Source organism: Mus musculus, chromosome 6, assembly GCF_000001635.26.
Source record: "Mus musculus strain C57BL/6J chromosome 6, GRCm38.p6 C57BL/6J".
Lineage (NCBI taxonomy): Eukaryota > Metazoa > Chordata > Mammalia > Rodentia > Muridae > Mus > Mus musculus.
In genome coordinates, this window is record NC_000072.6 from 145,624,936 (window position 1) to 145,649,780 (window position 24,845).

The following is a 24,845-nucleotide window of genomic DNA, read 5'->3' on the forward strand; positions in this document are numbered from 1 at the left end:
CTGAGGGGGTCCTTCAGAGGTCTTTACCTTTGCTGAGGGGGTCCTTCAGAAGTCTTTACCTTTGCTGAGGGGGGTTCCTTCAGAAGTCTTTACCTTTGCTGAGGGGGTTTCTTCAGAAGTCTTTACCTTTGCTGAGGGGGTCCTTCAGAAGTCTTTACCTTTGCTGAGGGGGTTCCTTCAGAGGTCTTTACCTTTGCTCAGGGGGGTCCTTCAGAAGTCTTTACCTTTGCTGAGGGGGGTTCCTTCAGAAGTCTTTACCTTTGCTGAGGGGGTCCTTCAGAGGTCTTTCCCTTTGCTGAGGGGGGGTTCCTTCAGAAGTCTTTACCTTTGCTGAGGGGGCTTCCTTCAGAGGTCTTTACCTTTTCTGAGGGGGTTTCTTCAGAAGTCTTTACCTTTGCTGAGGGGGGGGTCCTTCAGAAGTCTTTACCTTTGCTGAGGGGGTTTCTTCAGAAGTCTTTACCTTTGCTGAGGGGGGGGGTCCTTCAGAAGTCTTTACCTTTTCTGAGGGGATTTCTTCAGAAGTCTTTCCTCTGTTGCCTTTTTTCATCAGGTTTTAAATCAATATTTGTTCTTATTCCTCCCCACATGACAGTGATTTTAGCATCAACAAAAGCACAAATCCAGAAATTCAGAGGCATACCAAATGTCACTTCAGAATGTAATTATTGTTGTAATCATCCTTAATTTAGATAACAATCTTAATTAGGCCAATCTCCATTACAAGTACATTTTAGGGAGCTAGAGAGTTTCCCCAGCAGTTAAGAGTACTTGCTCTTGTAGAGGGCCAGGGTTCAATTCTCTGCACCCACACGGCAGCTCATGACCTTCTGTTACTCCAATCCCAGGGGATCCAGCACATGTTGCACAGACATACACAGACAAAACATTTATGCACATAAAATAATCTTTTTCAAAGGAGATCTTAGGGGAAGAGGCAACTCAGCAGCTAAGAGAACTTGCTGCTCTTGCAGAGGACCCAGATTCTATTCCCAGTATACACATGGTGGCTCAGTCACCCAGAGCCCCAGTTTCACAAGGGTTTCATGCCTTCTTCGGACCTCCTCAGATACCGGGCATGCACATGGTATATATCTGTATATGTAGGTAAAATCATATATGTACAAAAACATTAAGTCTTAAAAATGATTTTAATATAATGAAAACTCAGGATGTCTTTTATTCATGAATATTTGTGTTTTGTACTACTTTAAGACTTTATGTTTCACTAAAAGAGGGTAAATTTAGCATATTTGTCCATCCTACCTATTCTGTAACAACAGACTAGCAAAGAATGTTTGGAAGAGGTGAGATATAACTTGGTTGGTAGAGTGCTTCTCTTGCACACATGAGGCCCTGGATATGGTCCCCACCACCACATAAACCAAATGTGGTAGTGCAAACCTACGATCCCAGAACTCAGGAGGCAGAGATGGGAAGATCCAGTCCAAGCCATCGTCAGATTCATAGGAAGCTTGAGGCCACCCTGGGCTTAGAGACTCTATCCAAAACATTCAATATATTGGACTCTACCCAATATATTGAATGCTTAAAAGAATAAGACCAAAATAAGAATGAAAAAGTTGACCATTAAGGTCCCATGGGCCCTAAATGTGACTAATTACACTATTGCTTACCCACCAGAATTTGACGGTGAAGCTTTGTCGATAGAGATACTACATATTTGGGTAGCAGAACACAAAAGTTATTAAGCTGTTACTGACATGGAAGTTTCATCCCTACTGGTGGTTTTCATAGTGTTGGAAGGATCTATGCATGCTTCCAGAGGAAAATAGTAATTTCACTAATCGGTGAACCCTGCACGCTACAATAATGACTGGCCTGGTAAGATATTCCCTTTAGTGTAATAGTGGCATGAACATGGAAGTAACCAAACCACTTTCTGATTGGATTTAAGTCTTGCTGCATACTATGAAACCCATAGCTGGCACCATTTTTGTGCTAGACAGGTCATAGGCCATAGGAAAGAACCTACCACTGTTATTCTGGGAAATGGACATAGTATTTTAAACTGACTCCTAATGACTTACCATATACCCATAGATTAATGTGTCCCTCAACCCTTTGCTGTAGATGGTGATTAACAGACCCATCATAACTGGCCGAGGTGCGAAGATTAAAAGACTGGAATGCTTAGCCTGGAATGAAATATCTACACTGTGCCGCTTCTCCAAAGGCTCAGGGATGATTGTAGAAAGGGGGTGGAGAGATTATGAGAGCCAGGGGCACTGAATAACTATCCATGATACAATGTCATCTGGATGTAACAGGACAGCTGCACGTGTGAAGCAGTTATGACAGCATGTATAAGTCCTCTGTATGCTCAAGTCAAACTAGATCCCTTCATGGAGAGAGACAAGAAGTCCCAGCCCTATGGAGCTATCAACAACCAATAGTGAGAGGGGAAGCCAGTTTCCTTTAAGGATATTACCACTTGTAAGCTGACCATCCTACAGTGGAAGGTCACACATCCATGAATACAGCACAAGTTGGATTTGAGAAAGGCAGAACATAAGGGGTGAAAGCAGACATGAATTGGGAAGAGTTGGGGAGGGGTGAGTATGGTCAAAGTTCAGCTCATTGTAGGAAATTCTTGAATAAAAGTATGTGATTTAAGAACTAAAGAAAGAAAACGTATATGGACATTTTCTTTGATATAGTAGAAGACCAGTTGCCAGACTGCAATGTTCCTGTTACCCTCAAACGGTCCTGTGAGTAACCCTCTCCCACGCTCCTGTAAATAACCCAAAACGACTCACTCACCAAGCAAGACAGACAGAGTGTTCCTCTGGTATGCCATTGCCTGAGGTGGGATGGAAGGGAACAGAAACAGGTTTCCTAGGAAAAGCCATTCAACAGTCAAGATGGCCCTTTGGGAAATCATAACATCTTTCTAGTGATGTGTCCTGGGGGCGGTGACCAGCACAGGACAGTGCATTTCCACTTTCTCCCATATTTAGATTCCCACATAGAAACTAAACAGTTGCTTAGGAAACAAGAACAGCATATGTATGGAACCATCAGAGGTTTGCATTTAAACCTGTTTTAGAATTATTTACTTCAAGTTATGGGAGACTTATATTGGAAACCAATACCCTGGTTTAACTTTGTAAGGGCATCTATTTTCATGAGAGGTCTTCTGTCTCTTAAAGCAGTGACCCTTCTTAGCCAGGGCAACAGGCCATCTAACCCCAATTTCTTTTAGTTGTGGTCAGGGGCAGGATACATCCTACAAAGACCTTAGGAGTGACTGTGGAGGGTTCGCTGGGCATGCTGACACTTGCTCAGCAGTGAGCTGCTTCACAGATTCCAGACCTCTGAAGCCTCATTTCCTGGCTAGTTGGTGAGCACCCTGCCCTAAGCACGGATGACCACTCCACACATCTTCCCATTACTGTGTGAGTGATGGTGGTAACCATGACTACTGACAGCTTTGCTCAGATGTTATCCTTGGAAACAGGTAATCTATAAACCCAGGAGGATTTTGCTGGCTGGATATTTCTAAATATATTTGCCACCTGGGGAGAGTAACAGCTTTGTTTCAGGAGAAATCCTGTAAGCAGAGATACGCAGGCTTTGTTTTTCCCAACTGAATAGCAACCGACTTTCCCCAGGTAGTTGAGTCTCAACTGCTGCCTTTTAAAAACTTACTCCTGAAAGCATCGTGCTGTCTTCCTAAACTCCACTCCTCTGGACCACAGCTGTTTCTTCATGAATGGAAACACAGTGTGTATTTCATAGGCATTTTTGAAGGTGGCACAGCACAGTAGACTAAAATCCACTCATGTTCAGCTGTTGACAGGTAGGAAAGTACACTGTGGGAGAGGCAGGCACAGGCTGTCCCCACCCCCACTGCCCACACGAGCCATTCATCCTGACTAAATTCTCTAGAGCCATGGTTCTCAACCTTCCTAATGCTGTGACCCTTTAATACAGTTCCTCGTGTGGTGGTGACCCCCAACCATATAATTATTTTCATTGCTACTTCATAACTTTAGTTTTGCTTCCGTCATGATTTGTAATGGAAAGATCTAACATGCAGGATATCTGGTGTGCGACCCCTCTGAAAGGGTCATGAGTCATGACTACAGGCTGAGAGCCACTGCCCTGAACAATTCACTTCTCTCCTGTTCATCTACAAGCAACTCCTATCAGCAGGGAACCTTGGGTGAGTCCTTTAATGTTGTGAAGAGCAGAGCTGCCTTTTCTGCCAGCCATATGAACACCATTTCTGTAAACTACAATGCACAGAGAAAAGTCTACAAGCATCTAACCTGACGCTTATCAGATGCCGGATTGAACCATCACCACAGCAGGTGGAGAAGGAGGGAAATGCCAAGTGGCAAATTGAAGGAGGTTTTGGTTAGTAATAATTTCACTATACCAGTTAACTATTATAGGAATCAGTTATTGAGAGGCCCAGAAGGATGCTGGCAGTTTCTACGCTTCTTACCATATAGCACTGGTCCTCCACCTCTGGGTAGCCCCCCCCCCCCCCTTGGGGTTGAATGCCCTTTTCACAGGAGTCACCTAAGACTATCAGAAAACACAGATATCTAATACATTACAATTCACAAAATAGCAAATTACAGCTATGAAGTAGCAATGAAAATAATTTTATGGTTTTGGGGGTCCCCACAACACGAGGAACTGTATTAAAGGGCCTCTGTACTAGGAAGGTTGAGAACTGCTGTAGAGGGATTGCTCTCTTCCCAACTTCATGGGCAACAATGTCTTGTTCACTCACAGAACCAGGCTAAATTGTGCAATCTCTGTTCTTCCCATGAGCCCTCATTGGGCTTTGTGTGCGTGTGCGTGTGTGTGTTCACATCATGCATGTGTCCACAGAGGCCAGAAGAGTTCATCAGGTCCCCTGCACCTGGAGTTACAGGGGTTGTGAGCACCCAGTGTGGGTGCTGGGAGCTGAGTTCTGCTAGGACAGCAAGAGCTCTGAGCTGTTGAAGTTGAAGTCTCTCCACACGCACAACTGCAACTTCTATTCCTTTGTTTGATAAAATAGAAGTGGCCATGCTCTGACACAACATACCCAGTTAGTCAAGAGTCACTGTATCCCTGTGTTGGGTTAGCTGCCTGGTGATCCTGAGTCTCCAACATTGGTGAGTGTGATAAGGAGAGGCTTGCTGAGTGGTTTGAGGGTGGAGAAAGGTTGCTGGACCCCCTGACGTAATAAGAAACAGCAGCATGCTCTGAGTACCACCTGAGGCCCCCATGATAAGGTAAGGAATTCAATCTACAAACCTTCAGGTCAATCATGACACCCACTTCAAGTCAGATGGGTGCTTTATGATATTAATTTGATCTTATCTCTCTAATTGTTTATAGCTCAGTAGTTAAAAAAACATATGCGGGGTTTGCATCTGGACACTTTCCAGGCACCACATTGATAGAATGCCAGTGATTGTTGTGTGTTTCCATAATGCCAAAGACTGACGTGTTCTGAGGGCAAGGGTCGAGTTGGGGCACAGAGACAGCTTCAGTCTCACTGCTGACCTGAGCTTAGCCACGTCTGGCACCCTGCCCCTTTGCAGCATGCCCTGCCCAAAGTGACTTACATGTGCCGCTGAAGAAGAGGGCAGGAACAAAGTAGGGAGCCTGTGTTAGGCATGAGCTCAGACGTCTTATAAAAAAAAGACACTGGGTGCCAGAGCTGAAGGTGTCACAAATTCCATCCCAGCCTGCTTGTGACACCAAAGAGTGAAGCACGCTGGGAGCGGTCAAGTCATTTCACATTTCTTTCCTGCTTTCGGGAGTTATTAAAAAATAATTTATCATTAACTTTAAAAAATGATTTGCTTTTTTTTATGAATGAGGCAATTTATTAACTGAGCATCCTTTGTTCTAATGCTTCTTGTTCGCAGCTGCCATTCTTCCTTAGAATAGGGAACAAAATACCCATGAAAGGAGTTACAGAGACAAAGTTTGGAGCTAAGACGAAAGGATGGACTATCCAGAGACTATCCCACCCAGGGATTCATCCCATAATCAGCCACCAAACCCAGACACTATTGCATATGCCACAAAGATTTTGCTGAAGGGACCCTGATATAGCTGTCTCATATGAGGTTATGCCAGTGCCTGGCAAATACAGAAGTGGATGCTCACAGTCATCTATAAGATGGAACACAGGGCCTCCAATGGAGGAGCTAGAGAAAGCACCCAAGGAGCTGAAGGGGTCTGCAACCCTATGGGTGGAACAACAATATGAACTAACCAGTACCCCCAGAGCTCGTATCTCTAGCTGCATATGTAGCAGAAGATGGCCTAGTCGACCATCACTAGGAAGCGAGGCCCCTTGATATTGCAAACTTTATATGCCCCCGTACAGGGGATTGCCAGGGCCAAGAAGTGGAAGTTGGTGGGTAGGGGAGCAGGGCGGGGGAGGGTATAGGGAACTTTCGGGATAGCATTTGAAATGTATAGAAAGAAAATATCTAATAAAAAGAAAGAAAGAGCCGGGCATGGTGGCGCACGCCTTTAATCCCAGCACTTGGGAGGCAGAGGCAGGCAGATTTCTGAGTTCGAGGCCAGCCTGGTCTACAAAGTGAGTTCCAGGACAGCCAGGGCTACACAGAGAAACCCTGTCTCAGAAAAAGAAAAAAAAAAAAAAAGAAAGAAGAAGGAAGGAAGGAAGGAAGGAAGGAAGGAAGGAAGGAAGGAAGGAAGGAAGGAAGGAAGAAAAGATTTGGCCAGACTTCAAAACTGTGATTAAATATACTATCTTTTATGGTGCTCATGTGTGTGTGTGTGTGTGTGTGTGTGTGTGTGTGTGTGTGTGTGTCTGTCTGTCTGTCTGTGTGTGTGTCTGTCTGTATGTGTGTCTGTCTGTGTGTGTGTCTGTGTGTAGGTTAGAGGGCAACTTGAAGGAATTCAGTTCTCTTACCTCATGGGTCCTAGGGATGAAACTCGGAGCATTAGACTTGGCAGCAAGTACCTTTACCTAATGAGCCATCTTGCTGGCCCCTTCTTTTACAACATTTTATAGCCAATCCATTTGTTAACAAGTTCATTCTTTTAGTAATTAGACTGTCTGATACAATTCTACCTCAGAAATTGGATTTTCCTCACAAAGTATCGTCTATGTTTTTCATTATTTAGTTCATTTTTGTAATGCTAAGGGTCTAACTTGAACCTTCTCACATGCTAGCCAAGTACTTTCCTGCTAGATTATACCTCGGCTCTGTGTAGTTTTGGTTTCTAGTTTGTGTGTTTTGTTTTGTTTTGTTTTGTTTTGTTTTGTTTTGTTTTGTTTTTGAAACAGTCTCACTATGTAGACCTAACTGGCCTCAAACTTACAGAGCTCCTCCTGCCTCTGCTTCCAAGTGCACCACCATGCCTGGCCTGTTAAGATTTTTTAAACCTCCATTTCCTTACCTGATACCCCACAAACATCTGTAACATACAGCTGTGTCTTGTGAGGCTGAGCTGGCAATGCACTGTGACTAACAACAGCAGTACACGCTTGTTACTTCCGCTTCCCGGGCTGTAATTGAAAGTAAACTTGTGTCCCCAAGACAGCTTCATGGAGAGGACAAGTGACTAAAATCACCGCAAAGAAAATTAAAGCTGTAAATAATTGCTCCATCATCCAAACGGCTGAGTATTCCCTGGGAACTGAAAGGCAGCAGGCTCCAGTAGGGGCCCATGGGAAAGAGTCCAGATTTCCACTCTCTGTTATAGTCAAAAAAATATCAACACCATCAGCTAGCCTCATTTTAGTCAGGACAGAACCCTAAGCGGGCCATGGGACCCTCATTATAGCTGTTGGGGGTGTTCCCTGGAGTCTTTGCTATAGAGTCACACCTAGGGTGCCTGATAGTATTACAAAAAATGAGGGTCTGATAGTATGAAATGTTTTCATTAATCTTTGTGTATATATGTGTTTGTATGTATCTATATGATATTTATACACTGTGTGTGTGTGTGTGTGTGTGTGTGTGTGTGTACATGTATGAGCAGTACCCACAGATTCCAGAAGAGGGCATCAGATCCCCTGGAACTGCTGTTACAGGTGAACATGAGTTGTTGGAAACCAAACTTAAGTTCTCTGGAAGGGAGTGAGTGCTCTCACGCAGTGAGTGGCTCTCCTGTGAGTGACGGTCATCTGTCCCACACACGGGGTCTGCCACAGTCACACACTGAGTGGCTGGAGATGTCATCTGCACACAGATCATGCCACTCCACTTCTCCAGAAAGTGAAGGCAAACCTGGTTTTCCAGATGGTAGTAAGTGCCACAAAGATCACACCAGGGCTGGCAAGATGGCAATTGCCACAAAGCCTTAAGGCCCAAGTCTGATTCCTAGACCCTACATGATGGAAGTAGGTGACTTACTCCCGGAAGTTGCCCTCTGAGTGCCACAGCTGAGCCACAGCACATTCTGGCCTTCCCTCCAACACTCACAAAATTAACGAGAAAAGCTTTTTTTTAAAAATATTCCACATCAAGTATCCATCTTGATACAAAATATAAATATAATCTTGAATTTTCAAGGTTGAGATGCATGGTTAATTAGTCAGGGGTTTCTCGTAGTTCCTGAGACCCATAGAGCATCTTCTGTCTCTCTGTTTCCAAACCCTTCATAGTGATGAGTGGCCAGTAGGGCGTGGCAGCGGGAACATGGGTGCTGTGGGGGAGGCAGTGCCAGAGAGCCAGCTGCTTACCTCACGGAGGCTGCCAGGAAGCAGAGGGCTTTAGCTGGAATGGCGATGGGCTGTGACTGCCCCTTGGCTCTAGCCAGGCAGGCCCCACATCCACAGCATCAGCCGAGGACCAACACCTGATCCTGTGGGGACCTTCTACACTCAAGCCCCAAGGGACATTATACACACTAACCCCGAGTCACTAAGTGAATTGAGGAATGGGCTTAGAGTAGCGTTTGGCACAAATGTTAACTGTATTCCCAAGGAGGGAAAATTAAAATCTATGTGGTATTTCCTCAACGTCTTTTCTACAAAAGTTGTTGAAGGAAGCTCTGGCTGCTGCAGTAGTCTGTGTGCTTAGCGCAGGAAGCTACTTTACCCGGAAGTGAAAGGTCACAGCCCTACGGGGTTCACTGATTTGTATTTCTCACATAAACTATTGGTTTTCATTCTGATGTACTGTGACAAGGCCTGAGAATCACAGCCCCTCACAGTCCCCCGTCCCCACCTGACTTCCATGGTCCTGACTACAAGATTAGCACTCGCCTGTGTCCAGCTCCCAGGGAGCAGATGTTAGAGTGAAGCAAACAAACAATTTACCCTAATTAGCACCTGATGAGCACCGGAGGGTGAGGGGTAGCTGGCCTCCTACCTGGTGACCTTCTCAGCAGGTGCCGAGTCACCAGCATTGCGCATGTGCAAAGATGCGCGCGCGCACACACACACACACACATACACATGCACCCACACATGCATGTGTGCAGGCACAGACATACGCATGCATGCACACATGCATAAACATGCATGTGCGCGCACATACAAGCACACACATACTTGCAGACATGCACATATGTATATATATATATATACACACACACACATACACACACACCACTCTCCTATGAGGAAAGGCTGTAAATCCCACCATTTCTGTCAGCACATTCAGCATTCCATGTTTTGAGGAAACTGCTGCTCTGAATGCCGGCCATCTTTGTTTCTCCTCTCCCTCCTTTCTGAACACAAACTGAGGTGCCTACATTTTGCTGGCTCAGCAATTCTGCTTGGTTTAAGTTGTGACCACCTATCAGAGAATAGAAAATGTTACCAAGTGAAGAGCTAAAAGGGTTTCTCTAGGGGACAAAGAGGGAAAGAGGAAGAGAAAACCTCGCTTTATCACAAAACCTCCCAGCTGAGACCCTGAGCTACACTGTGCTTCCTGTTACTCCAGGAGGAGACCAGGGTGGCTTTGGAAGACTTCTCAGGAGCAGACCTTCTTTCTGGCAAGCTTAGCTGTAAGGCGTAAGGTGACAAGAACCTGGTGAGCACAACTCTTGGATCTGTAACCACAGTTTCTAGAAAATTTAGTTCCGTGTCAGACCGAAACCCAGGAGCCCACAGGTCATATCATCTGTGTCATATCACAGAAAGGCAGCATTTTGCTGTCTGTCGGAGAGATGAATCTATATCTTATTCTGATCCAATTTGAAATGAACAGCCATAGTTTGGATCCATAGGAGGAAAAACCCCAAGAGCATCCAGTCTAAGACAGGTCAGTCTTGGATGCAGAGGGCTTCACAATCCTAGGGTCCCCCAGGAGGGGAGCTTTGCCACATCTCCAGTAACCTCCCTCACAGTTCTGACCCAAACCACTCTGAAAGCTCCTTATAAAACAGAGAGCATCTCTCACCCTGTAACCATGCCTGGCCTGGAACTCTCTGCAGACTAGACCTCAGACTCACAAGAGACTCACTCACCTGCCTCTGCCTCCCTACTGCTAGGATTAAGACATGGGCCTTCACACCTGGCCTGGAAACTCATTTTATACAGAAGTCTCAGAGAATTTCTCAGGCTACCTAAATTATACCCCCCCCCCCTTTTTTATAAAGTACATTTTACAAATGATGTATTTATCCAGAAATATTCTTTTCTTTGCATGGTGGTTTGAATAAGAATGGCCCCATAGAGCCGGGCAGTGGTGGTGCACGCCTTTAATCCTAGTGAAAGACTCCGAAAGGAGCCCCTCGCTCAGGCCTCAGGACAATAGCGGACACCCAAGAACTCACGACAGACCGAGCTTGTTGTAAACCACATGAGGCTTTATTCGGGGAAAGCCAGAGCTCTGGGGACGATATCCCACGCAGGGGTAGAGGAGTCGACCTTGAGGAGAAAGAGGTCCCAGTTTTTATAAGCCCTCAGGGGGGAAAGGAGAAGGGAGAGAGTAGGGGATTTCCAGATCTAAACAATATCTATTCTAAAATGATAGATTCCTCAAGAAATAGGTATGGGAGGGAAACAAGAAAAGAATCTAATGAAGGTGCAGCAATGGGCACACACCTGGTCACAATATTGCACACACATAGGTTCGAGGAGTGGCCAAAGCATTGTGCACCTTTATTTTTCTAAATCAGAGAAGCTAGTTCTGCTAACAATAAAATCTATTTTGCCAATTTCAGGGCTTCTATGACCTTTTACATTCTGCCAGGATCTTTCACTAGCACTTGGGAGGCAGAGGCAGGTGGATATCTGAGTTTAAGGCCAGCCTGGTCTACAGAGTGAGTTCCAGGACAGTCAGGACTACACAGAGAAACCCTGTCTCAAAAAGAAAAAAAAAAAAAAAAAAGAATGGGCCCATAGGCTCACACGTTTGAATGCTTAGGGAGTGGTGCTATTTGAAAGGATCGGTAGGTGTGGTCTTGTTGGAGGGTGTATGTCACTGGGGTGGGCTTGGAGGCTTCAAAAGCCCAAGCCAGGTTCAGCTTTCTCCCTTCCTCTCAGTCACTGTCTCTGTCTCTCCCTCTCTCCCGCTCTGTCTCTGTCTCGTCCCCGACCCTGTCCCTCCCTGCTGCTTGTAGACCCAGACTGTAGAACTCTCATCTGTTTCTCCAGCACAATGTCTGCCTTCCATGACGATGATGGACTGAATCTCTGAAGCTGCAAGCCAGCACCAATGAAATGCTTTCCTCCATCAGAGCTGCCACAGTCATCGTGTCTCTTCACAGCAATAGGACCGACTCTGACATTCTGAGTTAAGTGTGTTATTGTGAGTCTACCTCTGCTAAGCCTGGGTCAACACTGAGACTCCTGTCTGTGCTGTCCCATGAAGGGTCAGACACCTTCCCTGAAGGAGTAGGGTGGTGGCACAAAAACACAGGTTTATATACAATGCCTGCTCTGATAAGTAGTGAAACCTTCTGTCTCAGGGACATGAACTGATCGCCTATGGAGTTCATGTGTGTGGAAGTTCATGTGGAGTTCATGTGAGTGGAAGGCTGACAGCTGTGTTTAGTCAGCGGAACATTCCCTTTCCAAAGGACTCCATTCTAGTTTGATCTCTTGCTGTGATAAAACCCTGACCTAAAGCAACTTGGGGAGGACAGGATCTGTTTCAGCTCACCCATCATAGCCCACCGTCCAACATCAAGGAAAGCCAAGAGGAGAGTGTGAACAAGGCAGGAGTATGAGCAAGGCGGGAGTGTGAGCAAGATGGGAGTGTGAGCAAGGTGGGAGTGTGAGCAAGGTGGGAGTATGAGCAAGGTGGGAGTGTGAGCAGGATGGGAGTGTGAGCAAGACAGAAGTGTGAGCAAGGTGGAAGTGTGAACAAGGTGGGAGTGTGAGCAAGATGGGAATTCGAGCAAGGTGAGTGCAAGCAGACGGGAGCCTGATGAAGAGGCCACAGCAGCGCTGGCCCTGCTGGCTTTGCTTCCAGGCTCACATTCAGCTGCCTTCCTTTTACTTTTTTAAACAAATGTAATTTATTTGTATTACTATGATTTATCATATGTATGTATGCATGTATGCATGTATGTATGTATGTATCAGAGCTCATGAGCACAGGTACCTCAGGTGTTGAATCTCCTGGAGCTGGACTTGCAAGCAGCTGTGAGCCTCCTAATGTGGGTGCTCAGAACCCAGCCCAGGTCCTCAGGAAGAGCAGTAAACACTTGTCACCACAAGTATCTCTCCAGCCCACACCTGCCTATTGTGTACAGCCCAGTTTCACCTGCCTAGGGCTGGCACTTCTCACAGACGTCTCAGAGGCCACTCCTATCAAGGCAACTTTTCAGTTGGAGTCCCCTGGTCCAAGTGTGCCAGGTTGACAGTGAAGCCTGAGCTGTCTCACAAAGGCTTCTGTCTCACAAACAATGCTTTTCTTCCTGGATGAATAATGTTTGCATGGGCCTAAAAAGCGACGGGGTTTTGTTTTGAGGGGATCTGTTCGTACCCATTATCTACTTTATGTAGACACCTCTATCAGACTTAGACCAACGAGTGATGAGTCAATGGTGAATAAACCCAGGTCATGGCAGGCAAGTTGGCCTTCTTTCAGGAACCACATACACAGGGCAGTGTTAATTTTGGATAAGTGGCGAGTCCCCTGAGCAAAGTCTCTGTAGAAGGATGGGGGAGTGGAAGTCAGGAAGACTTCCTGGAAGTTGCTATAAAAACCAATATTCAGCCTCTACCTCCCAAATGCTGGGATTGAAGGTGTGCGGCCCCTGCCGCTGCCTCCAGCAGCTGCCACCTCTGCCGCACCACAGTGCTAGGGAAAAGTCTTAACTAGTGATGGAATCACAGACTCTAGGCAGGCTTGCTGGAGAATGAGGAGGGGAAGAGGCAATGCAGTCAGTGGTGTTGCTGTAAGGCACCACAAAGTACGTCTTAAACATTTGTTATCCATGTCTGTATGTACAATGTGGGATACTCGCATGCCACAGTGGAGGTCAGAGGAGAAGTTTGTGGAGCTCAGCCCAGGTCACCAGGCTTGTACAGCAAGGAAGTGGTCCACCCACCAAGCCACCTCTCCAGCCCTCATCTGTCAGTACGCTGTTCTTCACTCCTTGGCGTTTTCATGTTCTTGGGCCTCTGCCAGCTCCCAGTCACTGCATCTTTGACCCGGAGGCTTTTCCCAGAACTGAAGGACAATCTGGCCACAGACATCACAAACTGGAAGCGACAAAATGGAGCAGCCATCAGAAGCAACCCTGAGCCAGTGATCCTGAGAGGTGCCCTAGCCTGCCTTGCAGGGCAGTTCTGAGGCCAGTGTTTGCATGGATTCCTGGCGTTTCCCCTAAGAGTAGGCTCTAGTCAGTCCTTGCGTGCCAGCTTAATAATGCACTTTTTACAGGCGGGCCGCCTCCCCAGTCTTTTCCATGCTCTAGCGTTACCCGCGGTTTTGTTTTGTCTTGTTTTGTTTTGTTTGTTTTTTGTTTTTTTGAGACAGGGTTTCTCTGTATAGCCCCGGCTGTGCTGGAACTCACTTTGTAGACCAGGCTGGCCTCGAACTCAGAAATCTGCATGCCTCTGCCTCTCGAGTGCTGGGATTAAAGTCGAGCACCGTGACTGCATGTTTTAAATAGCCTCCTTGTGCTCCAATCACATCGCAGCCTGCTGGGGTGGGGGCGGGGCTCAGATCAAAAGAATGAAACCAGGTCTGTAAGAAAGCACCTTTAACTTCAAGTACCACTTTTAAAAAAGAAACTTGTGTATATGTGTCTCTGCGAATGTGTGTACATGGCTTGGGGGTGTGCTTCCGGGCTCACATTTTCTCAGCCAGGATAGAGACCCACAGAAGCTATGCCTTGTCAATAGCTCCCCAGATACTGAGGTGGTCTGAATGAAAATGGCCACCATAGACTCAGAGGCATTATTGGAGGCATGGCCTTCTTGGAGTTGGTGTGGCCATGTTAGAACAGGTGTGTCACAGCGTAAGCTTTGGGTTTTCAGATGTTCAAGGCTGGACAAGTGCCACTTTCTCTTCCTACTGCCTGACAATCAAGATGTAGAAGTCTCAGCTACCTCTCCAGCACCGTGTCTGCCTGCATGCCACCATGCCTCTCACTGTGACAATAAGGAACTAAACCTCTGAACCTATTAAGCCAGCCCCAAGTAAATGTTCTCTCTTAGGGAGTTGTTGTGGTCATGGTGTCTCTTCACAAAAACAGAAACCCTAACTAAGGCAGGTCGGGCGAGCTCATGCGTGCTTACCCCGGTGCTGGAAGGCTGACTGGTTTCATCTTCTATATGGGTCTTGTTCAGGCGGCCACTGCTGCTGTGAGTTCATGAGGGCAGCCGTCCTGTCAAGATCAGAAGACATTGTCCTCACCCCCCCCCAAGGGAACCTGCTCTCCCCAACCTCTGACCTTTACAATATTTCTGCCACCTCCTCTGTGATGGTCCCTGGGCCTAGGGGAAGGATGCAATGTACACGTTCCATTTAGCGTGGAACACTCCAGTGTCTTATTCTCTGCACTTCAGCTGGTGCTGGGTTTCCACTTTAATTGCTGCCCACTACACAAAGGAACCTTGATGAGATCTGAGAGCTCACATTTAATCTACGAATAAAGGGCCACAGACTCAGAGGTCACTTTAATACTTTGTCCACTTAGCAGAATAATAGTAGTGGCCTCGTCCCTGGGCCCATGAGCTGCCCAGCCATGGGCTCTTGAGTGAACTGATAGTAACAGGCCTGCACTTATCCCTGTGGAGCAGGGCTTAAATCCACCCAGAAAGTATTTGGTTACTCTCATAACGTCTGTGCCACTTGTGCACCAGTGGGCATAACTTGTCACACCGGTGAACTGTACAGCTCACAGGGTTCTCATCTGGTAAAGCTGTTGGTCCTCAACATCCTTAACCAAGTCTTCCTAGTAATACAGGGCTCCCCATCTTCCATGAAGGCCGTATTGCGTGCTGTCTTTTGGATCACAAAGGCTTCTGCTGGTCCATGTACAAACTTAGACCCTTACCTGGCACTGTTGAAGACAGTGAAGGGTTTAAAAAGGTAGATGTCCTCCAGTCATAAAGGCATGCCCTCCAAGGAATGTGTCCTGCCTGTTTCCTTCTCTCCTTTTCGTGTCTGGGCCACAAAGAGACTGCCTTTTGTTCCAACACAACTGCCAGCCATGCCGAGTTGCCTCCCCACAGGCTCCAAAGGAATGGAGTCAGCCAACATGGATTGCTATCTCCAAACTGTGAGCTAAAATAAGTTTTTTCTCTTGATGAATGGATTGTCTTAGATACTTTATGATAATCATGGATCATTAGTCTATTTTTTAACTTTTCTGAACTTGGGACAAGGGAGGAAATTCAGCTCTGTGACACCTGTCTGCTGCTTGTGACAGACTTCAGCCTCGTGGAACCCTGAGGTGACTGTTCTAACTTCACCTCCAGCTGTGCATCGAGCCTTGTGCAGGGTTTCAGGCACTCTTCCAGAATACCCAGAAGAAGAGAAGAAACAATCTGTTTGAAGTCTTGATCCCATGACAATGACCTGTTATTGTCCTTGTTTGTTAAAAACAGTGTCCTCTGGTGTATAAGGAAAGACATTTTTTGGAAAACGATCTAGAAGACAACCATTTATAAACAACCAAATGCCCAGAAACAAACATCTGAACACCGGCCTCTGTTACTTCATTTGTGAAGACTTTTGGCCAGCAAAAAAAAAAAAAAGCAGATTGTTTCTATAAATAGTTACAGAACCACTGCCAAGATTCTGCTCTTCCAACTGTAACCCCAGAGTTAGCTTCTCTTAGATCCGAGGTCACACCAGATAGTAAACATCTGTGTTAATGGGCAGAGCAGTAAGTCCGCAGGCTAACTGAGGGGCTCACAGGCACCTATGCAGTTTTTTAAGATTGCCTATTGGCAGAAGACAGGATTGTTTTTTCTAGAAGCATCTATGAAAACCAGCCCTCTTCTTTAATAGGAATTCCAAAAGTTATTGTCTACTATAAAATCAAAATCATGTGGGAGTGAAAATCTGTTTTCTTCCAGAAAATTCCTTCCAACTTTAACAATGTACTTGTGCAACCTCAGACTGTAACGGCAGTGTCCTGTGCTGATGTGCCAATAAAATAAATACTCCAGCTAAAGGTCTGTTCTGGAGGCTTGGTAACTGCTGTGACCCAAGTAGGAGTACATAGAAGTAGATACAACTTTTCCCATCAAGAAGAAAACCAATCAATCAATCAATCTCTCTCTCTCTCTCTTCCTCTCTCTCTCTTTCTCTCATACTCTGTCTCTCTCTGTCTGTGTGTGTGTGTGTTTTATACAACCAGGCAACTATAATGATGTCCCTTTATACAGGCATTACCTTGAGGAGGGCATCAACTATAAAGAATGGAAATAAACAAACCCTTTCAGTTGTGGAAGAGAGGATCTATTTTTATCTTGTTTTTTAGGAACAAGGGGTGGGGATGGGGGAGGGATATATGTTACTCCACCTCATTTGTGAGTCTAGGGAAAGTTATTTCCCAAAACTTCCTTTTTTTATTCCCTCACAAATGTGCTAGGTGAAATCAAATCAGCTCTGCTTCTGTCAGTCCGGGCATATAACCAAATGGCAAAGAGAAAAAAAGACTTAGGAAAAGATTCCTGTTAAAATACTGAAGAAGAGGCACAAGTCCCTTCCGCTCGACTCGAGCCCCGGGCTACCTTGCCAGCAGAGTCTTGCCCAACACCCGCAAGGGCCCACACGGGACTCCCCACGGGATCATAAGACCTCTGATGAGTGGAACACAGCACCTGCCCCAATCCAATCGCGCGGAACCTGAGACTGAGGTACATAGGGAAGCAGGCTACCCGGGCCTGATCTGGGGCACAAGTCCCTTCCGCTTGACTTGAGCCCCGGGCTACCTTGCCAGCAGAGTCTTGCCCAACACCCGCAAGGGCGCACACAGGACTCCCCACGGGTTCCTAAGACCTCTGGTGAGTGGAACACAGCGCCTGCCCCAATCCAATCGCTCGGAACCTGAGGCTGTGGTACATAGGGAAGCAGGCTACCTGGGCTTGATCTGGGGCACAAACCCCTTCCACTCGACTCGAGCCCCGGGCTACCTTGCCAGCGGAGTCGCCTGACACCCGCAAGGGCCCACACAGGATTCCACACGAGATCCTAAGACCTCTAGTGAGTGGAACACAACTTCTGCCAGGAGTCTGGTTCGAACACCAGATATCTGGGTACCTGCCCTGCAAGAAGAGAGCTTGCCTGCAGAGAATACTCTGCCCACTGAAACTAAGGAGAGTGCTACCCTCCAGGTCTGCTTATAGAGGCTAACAGAGTCACCTGAAGAACAAGCTCTTAACAATGACAACTAAAACAGCTAGCTTCAGAGATTACCAGATGGCGAAAGGCAAACGTAAGAATCCTACTAACAGAAATCAAGACCACTCACCATCATCAGAATGCAGCACTCCCACCCCACCTAGTCCTGGGCACCCCAACACAACCGAAAATCTAGACCCAGATTTAAAAACATTTCTCATGATGATGATAGAGGACATCAAGAAGGACTTTCATAAGTCACTTAAAGAATTACAGGAGAGCGCTGCTAAAGAGTTACAGGCCCTTAAAGAAAAGCAGGAAAACACAGCCAAACAGGTAGAAATCATTAAAGAAAAACAGGAAAACACATCCAAACAGGTGATGGAAATGAACAAAACCATACTAGAACTAAAAGGGGAAGTAGACACAATAAAGAAAACCCAAAGCGAGGCAACGCTGGAGATAGAAACCCTAGGAAAGAGATCTGGAACCATAGATGCGAGCATCAGCAACAGAATACAAGAAATGGAAGAGAGAATCTCAGGTGCAGAAGATTCCATAGAGAACATTGACACAACAGTCAAAGAAAATACAAAATGCAAAAGGATCCTAACTCAAAACATCCAGGTAATCCAGGACACAATGAGAAGACCAAACCTACGGATAATAGGAATTGATGAGAATGAAGATTTTCAACTTAAAGGGCCAGCTAATATCTTCAACAAAATAATAGAAGAAAACTTCCCAAACATAAAAAAAGAGATGCCCATGATCATACAAGAAGCCTACAGAACTCCAAATAGACTGGACCAGAAAAGAAATTCCTCCCGACACATAATAATCAGAACAACAAATGCACTAAATAAAGATAGAATATTAAAAGCAGTAAGGGAGAAAGGTCAAGTAACATATAAAGGAAGGCCTATCAGAATTACACCAGACTTTTCACCAGAGACTATGAAAGCCAGAAGAGCCTGGACAGATGTTATACAGACACTAAGAGAACACAAATGCCAGCCCAGGCTACTATACCCGGCCAAACTCTCAATTACCATAGATGGAGAAACCAAAGTATTCCACGACAAAAACAAATTCACACAATATCTTTCCACAAATCCAGCCCTTCAAAGGATAATAACAGAAAAGAAGCAATACAAGGACGGAAATCACGCCCTAGAACAACCAAGAAAGTAATCATTCAACAAACCAAAAAGAAGACAGCCACAAGAACAGAATGCCAACTCTAACAACAAAAATAAAAGGAAGCAACAATTACTTTTCCTTAATATCTCTTAATATCAATGGACTCAATTCCCCAATAAAAAGACATAGACTAACAGACTGGCTACACAAACAGGACCCAACATTCTGCTGCTTACAGGAAACCCATCTCAGGGAAAAAGACAGACACTACCTCAGAGTGAAAGGCTGGAAAACAATTTTCCAAGCAAATGGACTGAAGAAACAAGCTGGAGTAGCCATTTTAATATCGGATAAAATCGAATTCCAACCCAAAGTTATCAAAAAAGACAAGGAGGGACACTTCATACTCATCAAAGGTAAAATCCTCCAAGAGGAACTCTCAATTCTGAATATCTACGCACCAAATGCAAGGGCAGCCACATTCATTAGAGACACTTTAGTAAAGCTCAAAGCATACATTGCACCTCACACAATAATAGTGGGAGACTTCAATACACCACTTTCTTCAAAGGACATATCGTGGAAACAGAAACTAAACAGGGACACAGTGAAACTAACAGAAGTTATGAAACAAATGGACCTGACAGATATCTACAGAACATTTTATCCTAAAACAAAAGGATATACCTTCTTCTCAGCACCTCATGGGACCTTCTCCAAAATTGACCATATAATTGGTCACAAAACAGGCCTCAATAGATACAAAAATATTGAAATTGTCCCATGTATCCTATCAGACCACCATGGCCTAAGACTGATCTTCAATAACAACATAAATAATGGAAAGCCAACATTCACGTGGAAACTGAATAACACTCTTCTCAATGATACCTTGGTCAAGGAAGGAATAAAGAAAGAAATTAAAGACTTTTTAGAGTTTAATGAAAATGAAGCCACAACGTACCCAAACCTATGGGACACAATGAAAGCATTTCTAAGAGGGAAACTCATAGCTCTGAGTGCCTCCAAGAAGAAACGGGAGACAGCACATACTAGCAGCTTGACAACACATCTAAAAGCCCTAGAAAAAAAGGAAGCAAATTCACCCAAGAGGAGTAGACGGCAGGAAATAATCAAACTCAGGGGTGAAATCAACCAAGTGGAAACAAGAAGAACTATTCAAAGAATTAACCAAACGAGGAGTTGGTTCTTTGAGAAAATCAACAAGATAGATAAACCCTTAGCTAGACTCACTAAAGGGCACAGGGACAAAATCCTAATTAACAAAATCAGAAATGAAAAGGGAGACATAACAACAGATCCTGAAGAAATCCAAAACACCATCAGATCCTTCTACAAAAGGCTATACTCAACAAAACTGGAAAACCTGGACGAAATGGACAAATTTCTGGACAGATACCAGGTACCAAAGTTGAATCAGGATCAAGTTGATCATCTAAACAGTCCCATATCACCTAAAGAAATAGAAGCAGTTATTAATAGTCTCCCAACCAAAAAAAAGCCCAGGACCAGATGGGTTTAGTGCAGAGTTCTATCAGACCTTCAAAGAAGATCTAATTCCAGTTCTGCACAAACTATTTCACAAAATAGAAGTAGAAGGTCCTCTACCCAACTCATTTTCTGAAGCCACTATTACTCTGATACCTAAACCACAGAAACACCCAACAAAGATAGAGAACTTCAGACCAATTTCTCTTATGAATATCGATGCAAAAATCCTCAATAAAATTCTCGCTAACCGAATCCAAGAACACATTAAAGCAATCATCCATCCTGACCAAGTAGGTTTTATTCCAGGGATGCAGGGATGGTTTAATATACGAAAATCCATCAATGTAATCCATTATATAAACAAACTCAAAGACAAAAACCACATGATCATCTCGTTAGATGCAGAAAAAGCATTTGACAAGATCCAACACCCATTCATGATAAAAGTTTTGGAAAGATCAGGAATTCAAGGCCCATACCTAAACATGATAAAAGCAATCTACAGCAAACCAGTAGCCAACATCAAAGTAAATGGTGAGAAGCTGGAAGCAATCCCACTAAAATCAGGGACTAGACAGGGCTGCCCACTTTCTCCCTACCTTTTCAACATAGTACTTGAAGTATTAGCCAGAGCAATTCGACAACAAAAGGAGATCAAGGGGATACAAATTGGAAAAGAGGAAGTCAAAATATCACTTTTTGCAGATGATATGATAGTATATATAAGTGACCCTAAAAATTCTACCAGAGAACTCCTAAACCTGATAAACAGCTTCGGTGAAGTAGCTGGATATAAAATAAACTCAAACAAGTCAATGGCCTTTCTCTATACAAAGAATAAACAGGCTGAGAAAGAAATTAGGGAAACAACACCCTTCTCAATAGTCACAAATAATATAAAATATCTTGGCGTGACTCTAACTAAGGAAGTGAAAGATCTGTATGATAAAAACTTCAAATCTCTGAAGAAAGAAATTAAGGAAGATCTCAGAAGATGGAAAGATCTCCCATGCTCATGGATTGGCAGGATCAACATTGTAAAAATGGCTATCTTGCCAAAAGCAATCTACAGATTCAATGCAATCCCCATCAAAATTCCAACTCAATTCTTCAACGAATTGGAAGGAGCAATTTGCAAATTTGTCTGGAATAACAAAAAACCTAGGTTAGCAAAAAGTCTTCTCAAGGATAAAAGAACTTCTGGCGGAATCACCATGCCAGACCTAAAGCTTTACTACAGAGCAATTGTGATAAAAACTGCATGGTACTGGTATAGAGACAGACAAGTAGACCAATGGAATAGAATTGAAGACCCAGGAATGAACCCACACACCTATGGCCACTTGATCTTTGACAAGGGAGCTAAAACCATCCAGTGGAAGAAAGACAGCATTTTCAACAATTGGTGCTGGCACAACTGGTTGTTATCGTGTAGAAGAATGCGAATCGATCCATACTTATCTCCTTGTACTAAGGTCAAATCTAAGTGGATCAAGGAACTTCACATAAAACCAGAGACACTGAAACTTATAGAGGAGAAAGTGGGGAAAAGCCTTGAAGATATGGGCACAGGGGAAAAATTCCTGAACAGAACAGCAATGGCTTGTGCTGTAAGATTGAGGATTGACAAATGGGACCTAATGAAACTCCAAAGTTTCTGCAAGGCAAAAGACACCGTCAATAAGACAAAAAGACCACCAACAGATTGGGAAAGGATCTTTACCTATCCTAAATCAGATAGGGGACTAATATCCAACATATATAAAGAACTCAAGAAGGTGGACTTCAGAAAATCAAATAACCCCATTAAAAAATGGGGCTCAGAACTGAACAAAGAATTCTCACCTGAGGAATACCGAATGGCAGAGAAGCACCTGAAAAAATGCTCAACATCCTTAATCATCAGGGAAATGCAAATCAAAACAACCCTGAGATTCCACCTCACACCAGTCAGAATGGCTAAGATCAAAAATTCAGGTGACAGCAGATGCTGGCGTGGATGTGGAGAAAGAGGAACACTCCTCCATTGTTGGTGGGATTGCAGGCTTGTACAACCACTATGGAAATCAGTCTGGCGGTTCCTCAGAAAACTGGATATAGTACTACCGGAGGATCCAGCAATACCTCTCCTGGGCATATATCCAGAAGATGCCCCAACTGGTAAGAAGGACACATGCTCCACTATGTTCATAGCAGCCTTATTTATAATAGCCAGAAGCTGGAAGGAACCCAGATGCCCCTCAACAGAGGAATGGATACAGAAAATGTGGTACATCTACACAATGGAGTACTACTCAGCTATTAAAAAGAATGAATTTATGAAATTCCTAGCCAAATGGATGGACCTGGAGGGCATCATCCTGAGTGAGGTAACACATTCACAAAGGAACTCACACAATATGTACTCACTGATAAGTGGATATTAGCCCAAAACCTAAGATACCCAAGATATAAGATACAATTTCCTAAACACATGAAACTCAAGAAAAATGAAGACTGAAGTGTGAACACTATGCCCCTCCTTAGAAGTGGGAACAAAACACCCTTGGAAGGAGTTACAGAGACAAAGTTTGGAGCTGAGATAAAAGGATGGACCATGTAGACACTAGCATATCCGGGGATCCATCCCATAATCAGCTTCCAAATGCTGACACCATTGCATACACTAGCAAGATTATGCTGAAAGGACCCTGATATAGCTGTCTCTTGTCAGAGTATGCCTGGGCCTAGCAAACATAGAAGTGGATGCTCACAGTCGGCTATTGGATGGATCACATGGCCCCCAATGAAGGAGCTAGAGAAAGTACCAAAGAAGCTAAAGGGATCTGCAACCCTATAGGTGGAACAACATTATGAACTAACCAGTATCCCGGAGCTCTTGACTCTAGCTGCATATGCATCAAAAGATGGCCTAGTCGGCCATCACTCGAAAGAGAGGCCCATTGGACACGCAAACTTTATATGCCCCAGTACAGGGGAACGCCAGGGCCATAAAAGGGGAGTGGGTGGGTAGGGGAGAGGGGGTAGGTGGCTATGGGGGACTTTTGGTATAGCATTGCAAATGTAAATGAGCGAAATACCTAATAAAAAATGGAAAAAAAAAAAAGAAAAAAAGAAAATTGGACATAGTACTACCGGAGGATCCAGCAATACCTCTCCTGGGCATATATCCAGAAGATGCCCCAACTGGTAAGAAGGACACATGCTCCACTATGTTCATAGCAGCCTTATTTATAATAGCCAGAAGCTGGAAAGAACCTAGATGCCCCTCAACAGAGGAATGGATACAGAAAATGTGGTACATCTACACAATGGAGTACTACTCAGCTATTAAAAAGAATGAATTTATGAAATTCCTAGCCAAATGTATGGACCTGGAGGGCATCATCCTGAGTGAGGTAATACATTCACAAAGAAACTCACACAATATGTACTCACTGATAAGTGGATATTAGCCCCAAACCTAGGATACCCAAGATATAAGATATAATTTGCTAAACACATGAAACTCAAGAAGAATGAAGACTGAAGTGTGGACACTATGCCCCTCCTTAGATTTGGGAACAAAACACCCATGGAAGGAGTTACAGAGACAAAGTTTGGAGCTGAGATGAAAGGATGGACCATGTAGGGACTGCCATATCCAGGGATCCACCCCATAATCAGCATCCAAACGCTGACACCATTGCATACACTAGCAAGATTTTATTGAAAGGACCCAGATGTAGCTGTCTCTTGTGAGACTATGCCGGGGCCTAGCAAACACAGAAGTGGATGCTCACAGTCAGCTAATGGATGGATCATAGGGCTCCCAATGGAGGAGCTAGAGAAAGTAGCCAAGGAGCTAAAGGGATCTGCAACCCTATAGATGGAACAACATTATGAACTAACCAGTACCCCGGAGCTCTTGACTCTAGCTGCATATATATCAAAAGATGGCCTAGTCGGCCATCACTGGAAAGAGAGGCCCATTGGACTTGCAAACTTTATATGCCCCAGTACAGGGGAACACCAGGGCCAAAAAGGGGGAGTGGGTGGGCAGGGGAGTGGGGGTGGGTGGATATGGGGGACTTTTGGTATAGCATTGGAAATGTAAATGAGCTAAATACCTAATAAAAAAAGAAAAAAAATACTGAAGAAGAAAAAAACAGACAAAGGCCCATCTCATTGTGGAGAAGAGGAAGGGACTAATAAAAGTGAGGCAGCGAAAGGAGTGGTCCACGCTATATCTGGAGGAAGACCCTTGAGTGACAGTGATGCAGAGGGGTGGGCTTCAGACACTTGATTGACAGTTACTCAGTGGGTGGACCTCAGAAGCTTGAGTGACAGTGATGCAGAGGGATGGGCTTCAGATGCTTGAGTGACAGTTGCTCAGTGGGTGGACCTCAAACGCTTGAGTGACAGTTGCTCAGTGGGTGGACTCAGACGCTTGAGTGACAGTTATGCAGTAGGTGGACCTCAGACCCTTAA